We start from the raw sequence: 16,439 nt of genomic DNA on the forward strand, positions 1-16,439 counted from the left end.
CATTGATTCTTTGTAAGAGGGTATGAAGAGACACTGCTGGAGTTTAGCAGGCCTTTATACTTTAAGTATGCCATACATTTTTACTTCAGGGAGCAATATTCTGAAAATAGACTTGGATGTCCATGGAGATTGCTTCAAATACAGGATTGGAGTGGGCTGTGTATATGTGTTTGGGCAGGATTTAGGCCAGGCAGGATATGTGATCTCAGCACTGGTATTCAGCTGTAGCTTAGTGTGCCCAAAAATCATCTTGTCCTGAATATTTCAGATGCTTCTGATTTGTTTATATCATATGAAGTATTGCTAGTGGCAAGTATTGTGGTGGTATTGTTGTGCTCAGAACATCAGCCTCTCTTAATACCAAGAAAATTGGATAAAGCCATAAGCAGTTAGAATAAGTCAATGATTCTCTTTTATAAAAACAAAAGGAAAACAACCCAACCCAGCAAAAACTACACCCTTGCCCCCATAAAAAAGAAACCAGCACCAAAAAACCCCCAAACAAACCCCCCCCAAAATCCAACACATTGACCAAGTAGATTCCTTAACATTGTCAGGAAGTTGTGCTTTTGTGTTTGACCATTTAATGGCATAACCTGCAGCTTTTTATAGGGAAACTGTTAGAAGTCGGTGTGCTCTCCCTCTCAAACCAAATTAATCCTTATGTTCTCCAATTGGTTCTCTTTTCCCATATCCCCCTCTTTCCTCTGTTTGCCTCCCATTCTTGTTATTTCCACACGATTTGCCTGCATTTTCGCATTTTTTTCTTGCCGTTTTTCACCTATGTTTACTGTCTTAGATTGATTCAATGTTTTATTCCTGTGTTTCTTCTGTACAGTGTCTTTTTCTAGACTTCAGAGTGGAAATTGGCAAGCTTTTATTTGCTACATCAGGAAACTTACGGGTTGGAAAGAAACAGTCCTGTCACTAGTGCTTGTGGCAGCTGAGTGTTGTCATTAGAAAATACTGTGGAGTACTCTAGGGAGAGATGGTTTATGTTGTTGCATGCTGAAGTTACAATAGTGAATGGCCAGTAATTTTTAAACATACACAAGGAGAAAAAAAACAATCCTACCTTTCCAATTGTACTCCATCGACTTCTTCATAGATTTGTTTTAAATGTCTTGGTTCTGCAAGAGAAAAACACTTTGCAAGTGGTTTCTTCACATGCACACATATGTAAGAAGGAACCTATGAGGCACTAACTGTCTAATGCAAACAATGTGGAAATAGAACAACCTCCTCTTGGTACCATTGTGAATTTTAAATTTAGACAGTGATCAAATAAATCACTTGAGTAGTATGCTCATCCCCTTGAGCTGAACTGGAATGCTAACCTGCTTAAAGTGAGCATAAGCTTTGCTACAGTGGATTAGGACTCATGTGAAGTGTTTCAACAACAGCAGTAAAATTAGAAAACTTTCAAATATGCAGTATTATGGGACTTTCTTTCCTATGTGTTTTCTTTTTTTCTTTCTGGGTGCCAGGATCTTTGTAGTATCCATTAAAACTTCATGTGTGCTTGTCAGAATTTCACCCTTCAGATTTTCACAAACTTTGAAATTTAGATGTCTCTGGCATTGCAATAATATTCTAGATATTGGTAAAGCTGTTGTTCTTTCAGACATGCTCCAGCTAAATGGAAAGTGCAGCAAAGTGTTTTGTATTAAGAATTTTTAAAAAGATAAATTAATGGGATAATTGTAGATTTAGAGTACAACAATACTGCAATACAGATGCTTTTCCTCCTTTAATAATACAAATATTTTCAGTATTTCTTGTAGTGAGAGAAATGTGAGCCCATGAGGACTTGTGCATGCATGCAAGCCTATAATGACCATGAATCACCAAGTCAAGTTCATTTCTGTGGAATGGGCAATGTATTTTACTGTGGGTTTTAGAAATAGGGCCATGTGCTTTCTTTCATTCTCAGCATCTCTGCATGAGTGATAACTTGAAAAATCTCAGTGTAGCTTACATTACAAACAACAAATCCACACAGAGTTATGCTTGCACCATTCTTGAAACCTGCAAGGTTTTTCTTGTAAGAGAGTGAAGTTTATGTTGTCTTTGAGATCCCTTTCAGCAGAGCACTCCTAGGATCTAAGCCAGGGTAGTTTGGTCCAGGATTCAGCACCCATAGGCAATGGGGCTGAGGAGGAAAGTACAAGGCAACAAGGACAGTACAATCAACAAGCTCATTGCTGCTGCTGCTCTCTTTGCTATACTCTCATTGCATACATATTCTTTGCAGTTATAGTTTTCATAATTTATGGGTAAACTCTGACAACTTCTTATAAAATGTCACTATCTAGCTTCCAGGTTTGAAAGTACCCCTGGCTGTATATGTAGTTTCATGGCTGCTGTTTGCCTGCAAATACAGGAAGACAACATTGCATGGTGTCTGACCCACGGGTGACATTTAGAGGACTTTCTATTAAAAGCCTGAAATATGATTGAAACCTAAATGCAAATTTAAGTGGCCTGGGTATCTGATGTGGCTCGTTGCTAGGGAGAACCTGGGATTCATTCAGCCTCGGTTCACTGCGCTGCTCTGTTGCCCTTAGAGCAAGTCACTTAAGCTGTCCTGTATGTCACCATTTCATATCCTCCTCAGAGCTTAATGTTTGTGCTGCACTTTGAAGATTTATAGCCCTGTTCAATCTTACTATACTCTTGCAAAGGGTTGAATGTTTTTGTGCATCTGTTAAAGGTGTGATCAGTACTTTATGTGAAGTGAATAATAAAGCTTATGAAGAATGAGTCATGGTGTGTTCCTGTTTTTATGCAACCTTTTACTGCGGTCATTTTATGTCCTTTTTGCGTTCTATTTTATTTTTAAATATAGGTATCATTATTAGTTACAAGATTCCTCCTTTTAATTTTTGTTCAGATCTCTAACAATCTTGCAGTATAATTTGGTCCTGATGTCCTTATTTGTTTTGTGCAAGCCATGGCCTAAACATTTACACATACAGTGAAAAGAAATGAAAAATAAAATCCACCGTCTAGTTATGAAAGGATGCAGGTACCTTGTTTAACTAAACTTTCAAGTGCATTCTTAACTGCTGTATGTAAATTCCTTTTGTCTATTTAACAAATTCTGAAGTAGTAGGTCAGCTACAGGGTTTTCCTTTAATTTACTATTGGGTTTTGTTTGTTTATTTTGAGTCCTCTAGGAAATTCCTATAATTCAGTAGAAATGTAAAATGAAAATGTCAAAAAGGAGAGCTGCTGGGTGTCACAACTGTTGGTTAGTTGTCAGCACACTCCTTATATCATGTCCAATGACAACTGGTTTGTCTGTCAACTTCTGTCTGATGCCCTGTGTAATTGGCTTTTGATCCAAAAGTAGACAAAACATTCTATATTTGCTCTTAAACTTGAGTTTGAAGTAGCTTTTTTTTCCACTGTATTTGGACCTTTTTCCTTTTTTGCTTGCTGGTAATAGTTTGGAGCATGGCTGTTAGCCCTATAAATTGCATTCAGACATCTTAATTAAGTACTCTTTTTATCATTATCTTTGCTTAGCAACATCCTTTCTGAGATATTCTGGGAAACTTAATACTTGTCTGGTGTGTAAAACAGTGTTCGTAAATCAAGGTATGCTGCCTTATCCTTCTTGCTTATGTTGTTTAATAGCTTTTATATTACTCTCTTTGAGCCAGAAGCATGAAGCCTTATACACTTAGTCACTGCAGTTTATTGCATAACACAATCACCACTGAGACTCAGTCTTTGGAGTATGACTTACCATGCTGGTGAAGATTGTTAGAGTGAAGAGTGTCTACATGGTTGTCATGGATCCAAGCAGCAAGTAGCTTTCACATTCCAAAATAATCTGGAATTTAAACAAAATCTTTAGGCTCTCAGAAGCTCATATTGGTGTTTTCCATTTCATTTAGCTGCTGAAAACATGCTATCTCAAAGTCATAAGACCAAAATGAAAATAAAATTATCTAAACTTGCTTTGACATAGACCATAGATATGCTTCAGATCCTGTGTGTGTTTCATGCTGAACACAATTAACCTTTTTGACACAGTTATTTGAGCACCTTCTTGTGCTGCACTAGAATCCCTTTCTAGGCCTTTTGGTTTTAAAAGTTGTGTTTGTCCTCCACTGGGAAGGTGCATGGGGTGCTGCATTCTCTGAGCAGACATTTGTCACTCTCATCCACCTGTGGTCATGCTCCATCAGGAGCTCCCGCCCTGAAGCTCTCAAGCACAACACAGAGCCTCTCTCTGTTCAGTGTGTGAAGTTGATCAGTGCTTTTGGTAAGAAAGGTCTCCCTCACCCTAAGGGTCAAAGAGAACTTACATAGTTTACTCAAACAATACAAGGCTTAACTCTTTCTTTCTGGAAATCATAACTTGGTCTTCGAACCAAGATAACTTGGTTGTAGACACTAGGTGTTTTCCTTTGTCAATAAAAAGTGTTAGAATTCTATGCTGTCCTCTAGAGTTTCATAAATGCTTAGCTATCAATAGTGGCTTTGATTTCCCATTTAATTCTAATGCCCTGAGCTTTGCATTTCCCTCATAGTTTCCTTCCCTTCTCTATCAACCTTGGCCCTTATGCTTTTTGTACCATTCAAATGTTTTCTCTGCAACAATGTCCGTTGTTCAATAACTTTTTTTGCGAGTTCTTTTTGATGAGTTCAATTCTTCATTGCAATTTAGTTTTCAGTGGAACAAACCTGATTTCCATGCATTCTTTGTGATTGTGCCCATGTGTTTCACTAGGATTGTTTACATATGGTTTGTATTAATGTGCTTTCACTGCGTTTTGATGGTTAAACTGATTAACCTTGCTAGGAATGGATTCAAAGCCTTTAAGATTCTGTTCTAAGTTTAGGAAAAGGAGCAGTTTTGTGAAATCAAAGCAGAATTTGAAAATCCTGAATTGTTTCCATGAATTCTTGGAGTGAAAAAATAATCTTCCAACTATCAAACTGCACATTTCTCTCTTAGATTCTATGGGGATGAGAAGAAGGAAATGTAGGTAACTAGGGTTGTCTTGGGTCTTGGTTTCCTGAAGGAATTGAGGAGGAAGAGATGTGAATACTCAATTTTCTTTACAAAAAGTACATATGAATTATAGTCATGTTGAGGTTATTTATTCTGTCAAGCTTTCTTGAATTTAATTTTTTTAAATATATCAGTATGTCAGCTCTTGAATTCTGTCATCACATTGCTCCTTGTAAATATCAAACTTGTCACCAACAACATGAAGAATGTAAGCAGGTAAGATGCCATGCACCAGCTAACATTTAATGAACACTGTTTAACAATTCTTTGAAATCTGACAGATCTCCTTGATTTGTGAAGCACCTCATCAGTAACTCAGAAGGCACAGGTTGTTTCCTGAGTGGTAAAAACCAGCTGACAAAAGGAGAGATCTTGATTCACAGCTGAAAATAGGCTATTTGAAAGAGCTCTGTGGTCTTGCCAGTTGTACAAGAGTTTTCTGGAGAATTACTATCTTTCTATTAGCTAAGGCACCTCGGGATGGTGCTGTCCATTGATTCTGTAACCCAGTACCATGTGCCCTTTCATGCCTAGATAGAGATTCTCAGTCACAGTCATCTGTTAGTGAGGCCCCTTTGGGTCACTGGCAGAGAGTTTTATGTTCTGTTTGCTCCACCACTTTTATAGACCATGCTGGAAACTTTTTATTTCTTCCTGGTGACTAGGGATCATGAGCTGCTTTAGATGGCAGTATCCTTGTTCCTGGCAGGCTTTCTGCTGTCTGGGCTATGAATCACAACAAGATAAATTTGCTTTATGCTTTACAAAGTGTTGTACAGAATCATAAAATAATTGATTGAAAGAAAGATCCAGAGTCTGCCCAGCCCTTCACTCTGTCAATACAGGTCTACAGCATGATATGAAACATGCAACACCCAGGTTTAGCTCATTAATGAATGGGAAGCTTTGATCTTTTTGGCCATGTCTGCAGAAGCAGCATATGGCTCTACTGGGCAGGTAATGCAATGTCAATATAATCTGTCTATGTTTGTATAGCTCTTTATTAGTAAAAATCTTGCAGGAGCTGAGGGTGAAAGTTCAGTACCCAAAATTTTCCACTTCTGTAACAATTTCCAGTTCCTAGCTTGTATGTTAAATGTCTTCTGATTGCTTACCTCCACCTTTCAGCCCCAAATACTAGCAATCTGCCTCCTGTTTAAAGAACCTAGAAAGAAGAAATAAACATGTTGGTGTATTGCTCTATTTTTATATTTGCATATATCATTATGTGCAATATACAGACATTGATATTCCCTCTAGAAGGGAGCGTTTGTGGCAATTTACCTGGGTCTGTTGTTAGAGAAAAATGTTTGTTACTGTAGATTACACTGTTCTACAGGTGCCACTTTCTCATTTTAGAGTTTTTGTTGTTAGGACAAGTAAAATAATTACTGGATAAGAAATGTTTTTTGTGACTGGGACCTCTTACAGCTTTATCCTACAAGTTGCCTGGGCAGGCACAGGGATGTTGAGTTACACAGTTTCAGTAGGCATTATTCAGCCGGCAATGAGAAACCATGACAGACAGCTCTCTGCATGGAACAGGTATTTTTCTTTCTTTGCAGAAACTGAGGATGTGCACAGCCTTTTGTATGTTTAGAATCTAAGAAATTGACCTATCCAGATGCTTCAAAATTAATTAATGAGAGGGAGTGAGCAAAACCAGTTCCTGCAGCTGTCAGTGCCCATAAATCATCTCTGTTTTTACTTTTGAAGCAGGACAAGAGCATGAATTTAGTTAATGGGTTTGACTTGCTCTGGAAACACACAGCAGAGAATTCACCCTACCCACACCTTTCACAGATGCTGTAAACATACAAATGTTATTGTGTATTTACTCCTGAATGCTTTCCAGCATCATTGTGCTAGATACAGTTGAATGCCTCAGGCAGGTGGCAAAGCAATGACTGCAACAAATCCTTGTTCTGTGACACCCAGATCAGAGAAGCAGCAGGTCAGCTCCTGTTTTCGTGGTTCCAGCCAACTTCTGCCTAACAAAGGCATTAGTAATGGCTGCTGCAGAAAACTCCAGGGGAAAGCAGAAAGAGTGAGTTTGTCTGTTTTCCATGGTTGGCAATTCAATTATAGTATGAAAAAAGTACCAAGTAGATTTATTCTGAGACCCTGGTTAAAAAAAAAAAAAGGATAATCTCTTTCTTTAAAAAACTGTCTCTACAATGGATCACCAGGAATGTCTCTGCATTATTTGACTTTTATTATATTTTTAGTTCTACCTTGTTAAGTGCAAAGAGACTCAGAAACTGTGACGCTGGATCAGACCCCAGTTCAGTGCTGTAGTCAGCACCAGGTACCTCAAAGGGATTGTGCAAACACCCCTGGTATTATGGGGAACTGGGATTACATAACATTTGCATCAATCATGGCTTTAAGTCTCTTGTGTCTGAAGACTTGCATTCTCCTGGAACATTTAACTTGTTAAAAGTTAAATTTGATTTTGTCATGTTCACTGCTGTGATGCTGGACAGTGTTAAGGTTTTTTTCTATGGAAACTCATTGTACTCTTTCCTTTGGTAAGAAATTTATAGATGGCAATTTATGCTGGAGGAGAAATTTTCTTTGCTCCTGTGCTAGTGCCCTTTTTGACCTGGCTGAATGTTCCCCCTTATTTATGGTGTTACGTAAGAAGATGGACACATTTTCCTTTTAGTCTGCAACGTGTAGGATTTCATTGTCTAGATATCTAGAGGACCTGGAAAATGTGTACTAAGAAATGTGGCCTTTTTAAATAAGAGGGAGTAAGATAGAACATTATTTGAGCTCCTCTATATGATTAGGACTTTTGGTTAGTGTGGATGTGTAGATGTGGTGATAATACCCATCTAACTTAGAAAATAGTGGTTCTTTATTCAAATACTGGAAAATAAGCTTGAATATACTGAAAAAAAAGGCTGAATGTTGCTTTGTATGCCCTGTGTATATGTGCAGAATGGCATTCACCCTCCTATGATTGCTGGAACCATGTGATGTTGTACTAAAAGTATCAGTTCTTGCTATTTTCTTGGTTTTGTTGTTGCTTAGAGAATCTTCTAGGAAAGGATCTATCTGGGGCCTCTAAAATTCATAACAACATTGCCAGACTTGTGGTGAATGCATTTATGAGTATTTACATGGAGGTTAAGATTTGGAGTAAGTGTTAGGAGTGTAAGACCCTGAACTTTTCAATCTGGCAAAATCCTCAAATCTCTCTTCCTTTCCCTATGATGCTCATATCCTGGCAAGATCCACGATCCTTGTTTTTTAAAAATTTGTGCCAAAACTATCCAACAACAATTTAAATTAAAAAATGCCTTTTTCTACATTTAAATATTGAAACACACCTATAGCTGCACTGACCTGACATTGACACCAGAAATTCCAGGAAATATTCACAAAGAATGCCAGGCACTGAGCAACTACTCTTTGTGTTTGTTATAAGAGAACATTTTTTCATCTAATTTTTCATCAACTATTTTACCTTTCTCTTCTGTGTATAACATGGTCAGTTGAAGACTGATATTTTTTTAAGTTATTACTACAGCTATATCTGACAGCATTTTATAGCATAAAAGAATTCACCATCCTGATTTCATCAAATACAACTTTGTGAAAAGGCCATTTTGCACACCCTGAGGTCTTATGTAGGGGTGATTGGAAAAGTAAATCATCATCCCACCTGCATTACTGGATAAGGCTCTTTTCAGTATAGGGAATGTAGAAGAGGCTGCATTTCTTCTACTCCTTTTTACCTAGATTTGCAGCATGTATTAATACAAACTGTAATTTACTGCTCTTTAGCCATTATTGCTGTGTGTTCTGCTGTGTCTTCTCTGCGGCAGTGGCCTTCTTTCAAGGGGAAGAAACTTCTTTGATCCTTAAACTTGGTGAAGCTGAACTGTGAATCACTTGTACGTGAGTGATCTGTGTTGTTCTATTACCTGATTGCTGAAGCCTCTGACAAATTAAAGGCAAGGCCTTATCCACAATCATATCCTGAGTTTAGCTGTTCACATAATCAAGGAATATTCTGAGTTGAAAGGGGTCACAAGGTTCATTGAGTCCAGTTTTGAGGTGAATGGCCCATAGAGGGATTGAACCCAGAGCCCTGGCAGCATTAGCACCATGCTGTATCCAGCTGGCCAATCTCACCTGTGTCTCCCCCTGCCAGGAGCTTCGTGAGGACGCCCTGGGGGAAAGGATTGTTTCCAGCCTTTGTGCTGGAGGGGAAACCACTGAGGATCAGTGCCTGCCTGCAGTGCTGTGGTGTCACCAAGCAGTAAGAGGCGAGCTAGGCACAGCCAAGGCTGTGTTGTAAGCCTGACCTCAAGTTTCCCTGATGCTCTGCTCCCTGCAGGCCCTCTCTGCAGACCTGCTGTGAATCTTCTCTTTGCTTGCCTTACTGAGGAGCTTGTGTTGTCTGTGTTCTTACAACAAATCAGGTATTTACTGGTGGAGGGGAAGGGGAGATGTGTGTGCTGTTTGTGCCTCTTTCCCCTGCCTTTTTCATTAAGACTGTCTGATGTGGCACATACTACCTGATGCAAATGTATCCTTATGATTAGCTAGTCTTGCCAGCTTTTATCTGGGTTGAAGGTATCTTTCTTAGGGTTTGTTTCTGTAAACAGGAACACCCAGGCATGTCCCCACCTCTCACTGTTTTCAGGCAGTGGTGACAAAGCAAGGTCTAATTTAGCTACAAAAATCAGTAAGGTTTCTGAAGAGTGTCATTCACTGTCAAAAGCACTTTTGTTGGCAAAGCGCCATGGGGAGCCACCTCTAGAAATAGGGTCTCCTTTGTTTTTGAGGATGTGGAAATGGTTGACATTAAATCATGGGCTATAATTCACACAGTGAGAAGTTTGCAGACTGATTCTGTAAGTAGAAAAATCCCTTGAGGAAACACATTATGTCTATAATTCTGTCAGTCAGAAGATTAGAGTCAGTCAAAAACTAACTTACACAAATTGCTTAATAGTAAAGATTGTGCTAACAGAGGCAAGAAATTTAGCTGAAGTCTTTTGCTTAAGGCTATGAAAACTGGGTGACATTGAAAAATGATATTTCTTTTCCAGGAGATGTAGTAGAAAAGTGTTCTGAGCTATAATTAGTTGCACATGACACTTCTGTTGCAGCATTAGGAATAATCATAATTACTTAAATTTGTTGTTCAAAGTATCCCAATGTGCTTAGCATTTGGTTATATATTTGGATAACACATGTAGCCTTTAGGGCTCAGATTTCAGAGTGGGACTTGTTCATTATAATTTGTAATTGTGTGAATATTATACTGACACATTTAAAGAATTGGCCAAGGTGAAACAGAGGTGCTTCAGATGACATTTTGAATCCTTAGTGCTAGGAAACACTGAGTTGGGAGCAGGTACTCCTCATCAGTTTGTTATATGCATATATATATATATATCTATATATATCTATCTATATATCTCTGTGTGTGTGTATAATCCTACTCCCTGTAGTTGGAGTGTGGAAAGTCCTTCACTACCAAATTTAGCTTTTAATAATGTACATTCCTCTAGAAAGATTGCGTGGCTGCAGTGGCTTCTGCTTCTTCCTCCTGCTTTTGGTAGCGTGCATCCTCCTTTTGTGAATGAGTTGGTCTTGGGAGGGTGGAACCAGATTTTGTCTTGCTTCAGAATTATGATACTGATACTGTTCCACTGATGAAGAGTGGAACAAATGGATGGGCCTTTATTCTACAGCTGACGTACATTTAGGTAGCTCGTCTTACATCAGCAATTTGTGTAATCAACCCTTGTTAAAAATGACACATATATTTGGTTTACTATTTGTTATGAAATTCTTGTACCCACAATGTGAACACTCCTGTCTATGGGGTGGGGTTTGCAGTACAGGGGAGTTTGGCTGACAACTTTCTGGTGTCCTCATCAGAGCAGCAGGAGCCCTTGGTCCTGGAGAGCCAGGAGTGGAGCAGGTGCCAGTGAGGTGAAGTGTTAATATGGTTAATATGAGGCTTACTCAGTGCTTACTGCCTTTCCTGAAGTTCCCCAACTCATGTGTGGGAGGTGTAAATCTGTACCCAAAGGCCAGAAAACCCCACTGCCAAAATAGGCAATAGCTCTACCCTTTTCTCCTGCTGCTGTCTGTGTGTGCAGAGACCAGACTGTGGTGGGGCAACTCCTCTGGGTGAGAAACATAGGAGTTTTTGGTTAAAATTCAGTGTTCACATAAGGGCCTAAAATGCATAAAATCCTGCTGAAGCTAGATTCTCCTCAGCCATTTGAAAGTTCTAGCTTTAATGTTGGCATTATTTTCATTCTCCAGACAAGTTAAAGCTCAGGGGGAGGCATCAGCAGTGAGTCCTCTAAGTAAAGCAGGAGTAGCAAAGATGATGATTTTGAAAGTCATTTCAGCAAAGCAGGCAGTAATGAAGAAGATTTTCAAAATGAAAACAGTTCCCTTATGTGGTTTCTAATGCCTTTTCAAACTGGGTAGCAAAGGTGTTTTTCAGACAAGCTACTGCAATTCAATTAGACTGACCTAATTTCTATTTCTTCTCTTTCTGCTACAGGTTTCCACACTGATACAATTTAGTTTTCTTCAAATCATGTTATGGCTTGGAAGAGATTTGGGCACAGCACTGTTAATTGACAGAGTTTAAACACAGGAAATGTTCCCTAAAGGTTGCCTAGTCTGTATGCTCATTTTAGCTAAAAAACTTAAAAAGGACTTTTTGGATTTGGGCAGATGAAAGTTTTTATAAGGAAAGTAAGCATTGTTGCTGTCCAGGGCAAATGTAGTTTTTAAATTAAAAGTAGAGATTATAGGCCCACTCTTCTATATTTATATAATTCTCTTTGTGCTGGCTGCTCACAGGGATACACTGAGTGGCACAAACTCTCACTAAACACCTATGAACTCAGTCGTGTGCATCACATCCCACAGTTAGCAGAATTGGTTATGCATTTAAAGCAGCTTAATCTAGAAATAGAAATTCTTACTGGGCTTTCTTCAGCAGCTTCTGTTTTCTTTCTTTAACCTAATTAAATGCTGATTTAAAATGCATTGATGACATCAACATTTGAATAAGATTATGGCGTGATGGTTCTAGGTTCCAAGCCTTTGAAATAAATAAAAGTTCTTTTCAAAGCATGAAATTACTTTTTCTTGCAACCCATTCCCTAATCTAAAATCACTAATCCTGTGAGACTGACAATCCAAGCAACTGTTTAAGCCTGAAGCCTAATTTGGCCACAGACACAGCGCTGCTGTGAAGCAAAATAAACTTATACGTAATCCAGATTTAAATCAGCACATCATTCTTTTATACAGAATTGCTTCAGTTTAACTATGCTAGTCCAACACCACCCTTTTTCTTAGAGCTGTGAGTAGTACTGATTGATATTTCCACAAGGTGCTTTGGCAATGGTTTTGCAGCTGAAGCAACGCTGCTGTGGCATTTAATGCAGGCTGGGTTGTCACATTTGCAGTGCCAGGAGACCCCTGCTTTGTGCTACTGTGAGACTGCCTTGCTTGGCAGGTGTTGGGATTTGCCTGCAATATGCATGTGCAGGACTGAAACCAAAGGGATAGCTTTAAATGGTGAGAGACATCCTCCCTGCCTGCAGTCTTTGTTCACTTCATATGTAAAGAAGGTTTGAAATTCAGGTATTTATTTCTCTGTTGTAGTTTTAACTGACTAACTGGTGCGACTTGTATGTAGTCCAGGGATTTTAAGCAGACAGCACAATGAAAAGTTTTTATTATTACTCAATATTTCTTTTGATTTTACATTCAAAAACATAAAATTTTGAGTTTTTTCAAGATGTATCACATCTTGAATGAGCTTTATCAAAATTTTGACGTTGCTGAGGATACCTAAGTCTAGCAAAGACTTCCTTCTTCTGCAATGCAGTCACAGATGACTGATACCAGTCCTTCAGTCATGTGATTTCATTCTGTCAATGGATGTTTCCTCAGCTTTGACAAAACCTGTTCTTTGATGTTAAAATCCTGGAGTTCCATTATACATCCCAAAGCAAATACTGATGCGGTGCATTTCTTTTACAAGTCACATTTAACTGAGGACATAAGTGATTTATGGGAACTAAGAATAAATAATACCTCTAGTAAGAACTTTTTTTTTTCTTTCAGCTGTTTAAACTCTTTCTCAGGTTCTACTGACAGGGATGCTTGTGTGGACCAGAGAAAGGAACCTGTAGGGGTCTGTGCTGTCCCTTGCAGCATTCTAAGTCTTTTCTTGTGGTGATTCACTGTACTTCCCAGATTTTGACATCTAGAGGCATTCCTATTTATTACAGACTTTTTTTCAAATGGCATGTATTAATAAGGATGAGTAGGGAAAGGTAAGTCTGATTTACAAAAGCCACAAAGATGTAGCTTTGTTCTGGTTGAGAAAATGTAATTTTCTTGTGGTTTCTTTTTAAAATTATTTGTGAAAAGACTATCTCCCCTTTATAGAGCATGATCCTTGTGATGGTCTTTACCTATTTGAGAGAGCCTTGAGGTTCTTGGGCCCCTGGAAAAAATATCAGAGCTTAGTTTTTGTGCTCCTTCCCAGTCTGCTATCCAAGAACTGGGCTGCTGTCCCAGTTTGGATCACAGTGCTGGAAAGATGAGATGATGAAGAGACAGGCAAGTGGGTGAGTTACTATTGGAGACCCAGATAGCTGCTAGATTCTATCAAATCCTGCCTTGTTCATGTCAAAAAGACATCAGAATTCATTTCAGCTAGGATGGACAGACAAACCTGCATAAAAATGTAGTCAGTGCTCTCCTAACCCTTCTGCTATTGGATCAAGTTTCAGTCTACACATCTCACTGTGCTGAGGTGAGGAAGGGGTCTGAAGGAATAAGATATTTTTGTCCTTTACAGGAAAGAAGGCCTTTTCACACTGTTCTATCTGGCATATTACCTCCTGAAATCCTTTAATTGTATCAAGCTGTATGCTTTATTTTCTCTGTGGCAAAATGTTCTTGCAAAAGTGACTTATGAGTGACTTGCTGTGAAGTTTCCTGTCACAATTAAATTTCTGTGATGCTGAACTGCTGCCAAGAGTTGGCCCTCTTCTCACCTATCCCTTGTGCTGCATGTATTCAATAGGAAAAAGTGAATTTGAAGCTTCAGGATGAACAAAAGCGCTGAAAACAACAGCAGTCTGCTGTGGCTAGAGTTTAACCCGAGTTCACAGGGTGAGAGGCTGTGGTCAGAGGCCTTGGCACCTGCAGAAAGCATTGCATTGCCCTGAGACAGCTGGAGTGAGGGTGACCCCTGGCCCTGGGTGCAGCACTGAAGTGGCCCCTGGCAGCAGGGAGGAGAGGTTTTCCCCAGAGGTGAGACAGCTCTCTGCTGATTTCCTCCTTTCTTCCTGTAACAAAGGTTGTGTTTGTTAGTCAGCTCCTTATTCAGGTGGTGTTTGTTGGCCAAAAACCAACACGAGAGTTTGCAAAACAAGCCTGTGGTTTTATCTGCAATACCTGTACTTGTGACATGGTGTTAAAACACCAGCACTGCTAAAGCCTGAACTGGGAGAAGAGAGAGAAAACCCATCAAAATTGCTACCTCTAGAAAGGAACACTCTGCATGTGATGCTGTGCCAAAGGAACAAAGATTGGCTAGTTCAAGCCATATTGAAAGATCTGTTGTTTGGGTTTTTGTTTTTCATTTATTACCTTTTAAGATAGTAGAAAATTTTTCAAATGTGGAAGAAGTGTGGAAAATTGAGAAATGATGATTCCATAGACAAAGCCTAAGAAGAAGGAAACAAGTGGCAAACATTAATATGAGGACAATCAGCAGTGTGTTTTGGGTGGAGCAATGATTGGGGAGGACAGCTCTGTGATGAACAGGCCTGACTGACTCCCAACAATCTGTTTGTGCTTCCTGCTGGCCCTGCCTGTGCTCTGTGCTGTTCTGGATGTGTGTGCACTGCAGCAGGGCTCTGGTCCAGCTCCAGCTGCAGTCCAGTGCCATTCCATGGCAGAACAATTCACAATTCCCTGCCTAGCTCTATGGGATATCTGGCTTTTTTATGCATGAGACACTGCCTAGCAAAATCTGTTTAGTTGTCTTTAATCCTGGTACTGGGCTTGACAGCAGCATGCCACTGGCAGATCCATTCCATCTGAGCAAGGCAGTTTGACAGCTACATTATTCAAAGCAACCTAAAGCTCACAAAGCTGGTGTTTCCTTGACTTTGGAGAGTCCCTGCTGCTCTGGGTGAGCTCTGAGCCACCTCATGCCCAGCGCAGACACTGGAACCCACTGCTGCCAAAGCCACGTGAGGCAGTGGTCACCACAGGCTGTGCAATAACCTCCTGATGACACCCATCATATGGGATTTCAGGTACCTGCAATTATGTGCCTCCCAAACCCAAAGTGATTAAAACCCGGAGCATTTATTTCCCAGGGATAATGTATTCTTTAACAATAAGCAAGATGGGATTGGGTTGTGCCTCCTTACTCTCCCTAAAGCAAGGATGTGCTGGAAGGCTGGATCCCATCTGGAACAGTCTGGTAATCTATAAATTAAAAATGGTTTAAATATGGTGAGTATTATGAGGTGTGTCTGGGACAGTCAGAGCAGTGAGGCCTTTATCCCCTGTGGTGCTTGTAGATGCTGCTGTGGCACAAACAAGGAACTGCTGCAAAGCCCTGATGGCAGCTCAGAGCCAAGGCACCTGGAGCCTCCTTGCCAGGGGAAACCCTGCAGGAAGGGAGGGGCACAACCCCAAATCGGAGTGGGAGCTGGGTAATGGTACCCTGGGAGTAACAAACACCTCGGAGTCTTGCAGGTGTCTCACCCTGATGCTTCAAAAGGCCATCCATGGAAAGCTTTGCGGTAATCAATTGCTGTCTTTCCTCCGTAAGGAGCCCTTCAGGCCTCCTGGAAAGCAAAGGAAGGGCCTGGAAAAAGTAGGGTAGAGCTCAGGCTCTGCTTCAGGCAAGCCTTTCTTACCAGGTCTTTCAAAAAGGTTTATTGGCATGAAGGCTAAATCATTTTTGTGTTGTGTTGTGTTTTGCTGGACTAAAAATACGTTGTTTCTCAGTGGGAGAAAAGTGAATTGGTTCAGCAAGATTTTCTCAAATCAGGCATTTCTATGCTTTGTTTTCCACATGGGTGTGTTATTTTTCCCTTGGGAGGAAAGTATCAAAGGTGTCTCTGTGTGGGAAGGTGGCATGGAAGGAGGGTGAAGCTAGTTCTGCAAACATGCTTATTTCAAATACCAGCCTAGAGAGAGGCTGCAGATTTTTGGAGACTGGGCTCCATGTGGTGGGTGGGAGGGGGTTTCTGTGCTATTGATTAATTTCAAATTGTGTGGGATTTTCCTGGCATAAATGCATAGGGTCTTTGCCAATTTAAACTTAATTTTCCTTCTGTCAAAGGAGCTGCAAAAGCTGTGTGAAGAGGAT

The 16,439-nt window shown here is 39.9% G+C and overlaps 1 protein-coding gene across 1 annotated transcript in view; it reads right to left on the reverse strand.

The window, feature by feature from the left end:
* C5H4orf19 (chromosome 5 C4orf19 homolog) overlaps positions 1-16,439 on the reverse strand; it is a 39,826-nt gene that overhangs the window by 14,218 nt on the left and 9,169 nt on the right. The window contains exons 2-4 of the mRNA XM_058024679.1: positions 6,145-6,194; positions 3,755-3,841; positions 1,076-1,130 (exon numbers count right to left, since the gene is read on the reverse strand). The gene's annotated coding sequence lies outside the window, so the exon portion shown is untranslated. The remainder of the gene's footprint in view (positions 1-1,075; positions 1,131-3,754; positions 3,842-6,144; positions 6,195-16,439) is intronic.

The sequence above is a fragment of the Melospiza georgiana genome, chromosome 5 (assembly GCF_028018845.1).
Source record: "Melospiza georgiana isolate bMelGeo1 chromosome 5, bMelGeo1.pri, whole genome shotgun sequence".
NCBI classification, from domain to species: Eukaryota; Metazoa; Chordata; class Aves; order Passeriformes; family Passerellidae; genus Melospiza; species Melospiza georgiana.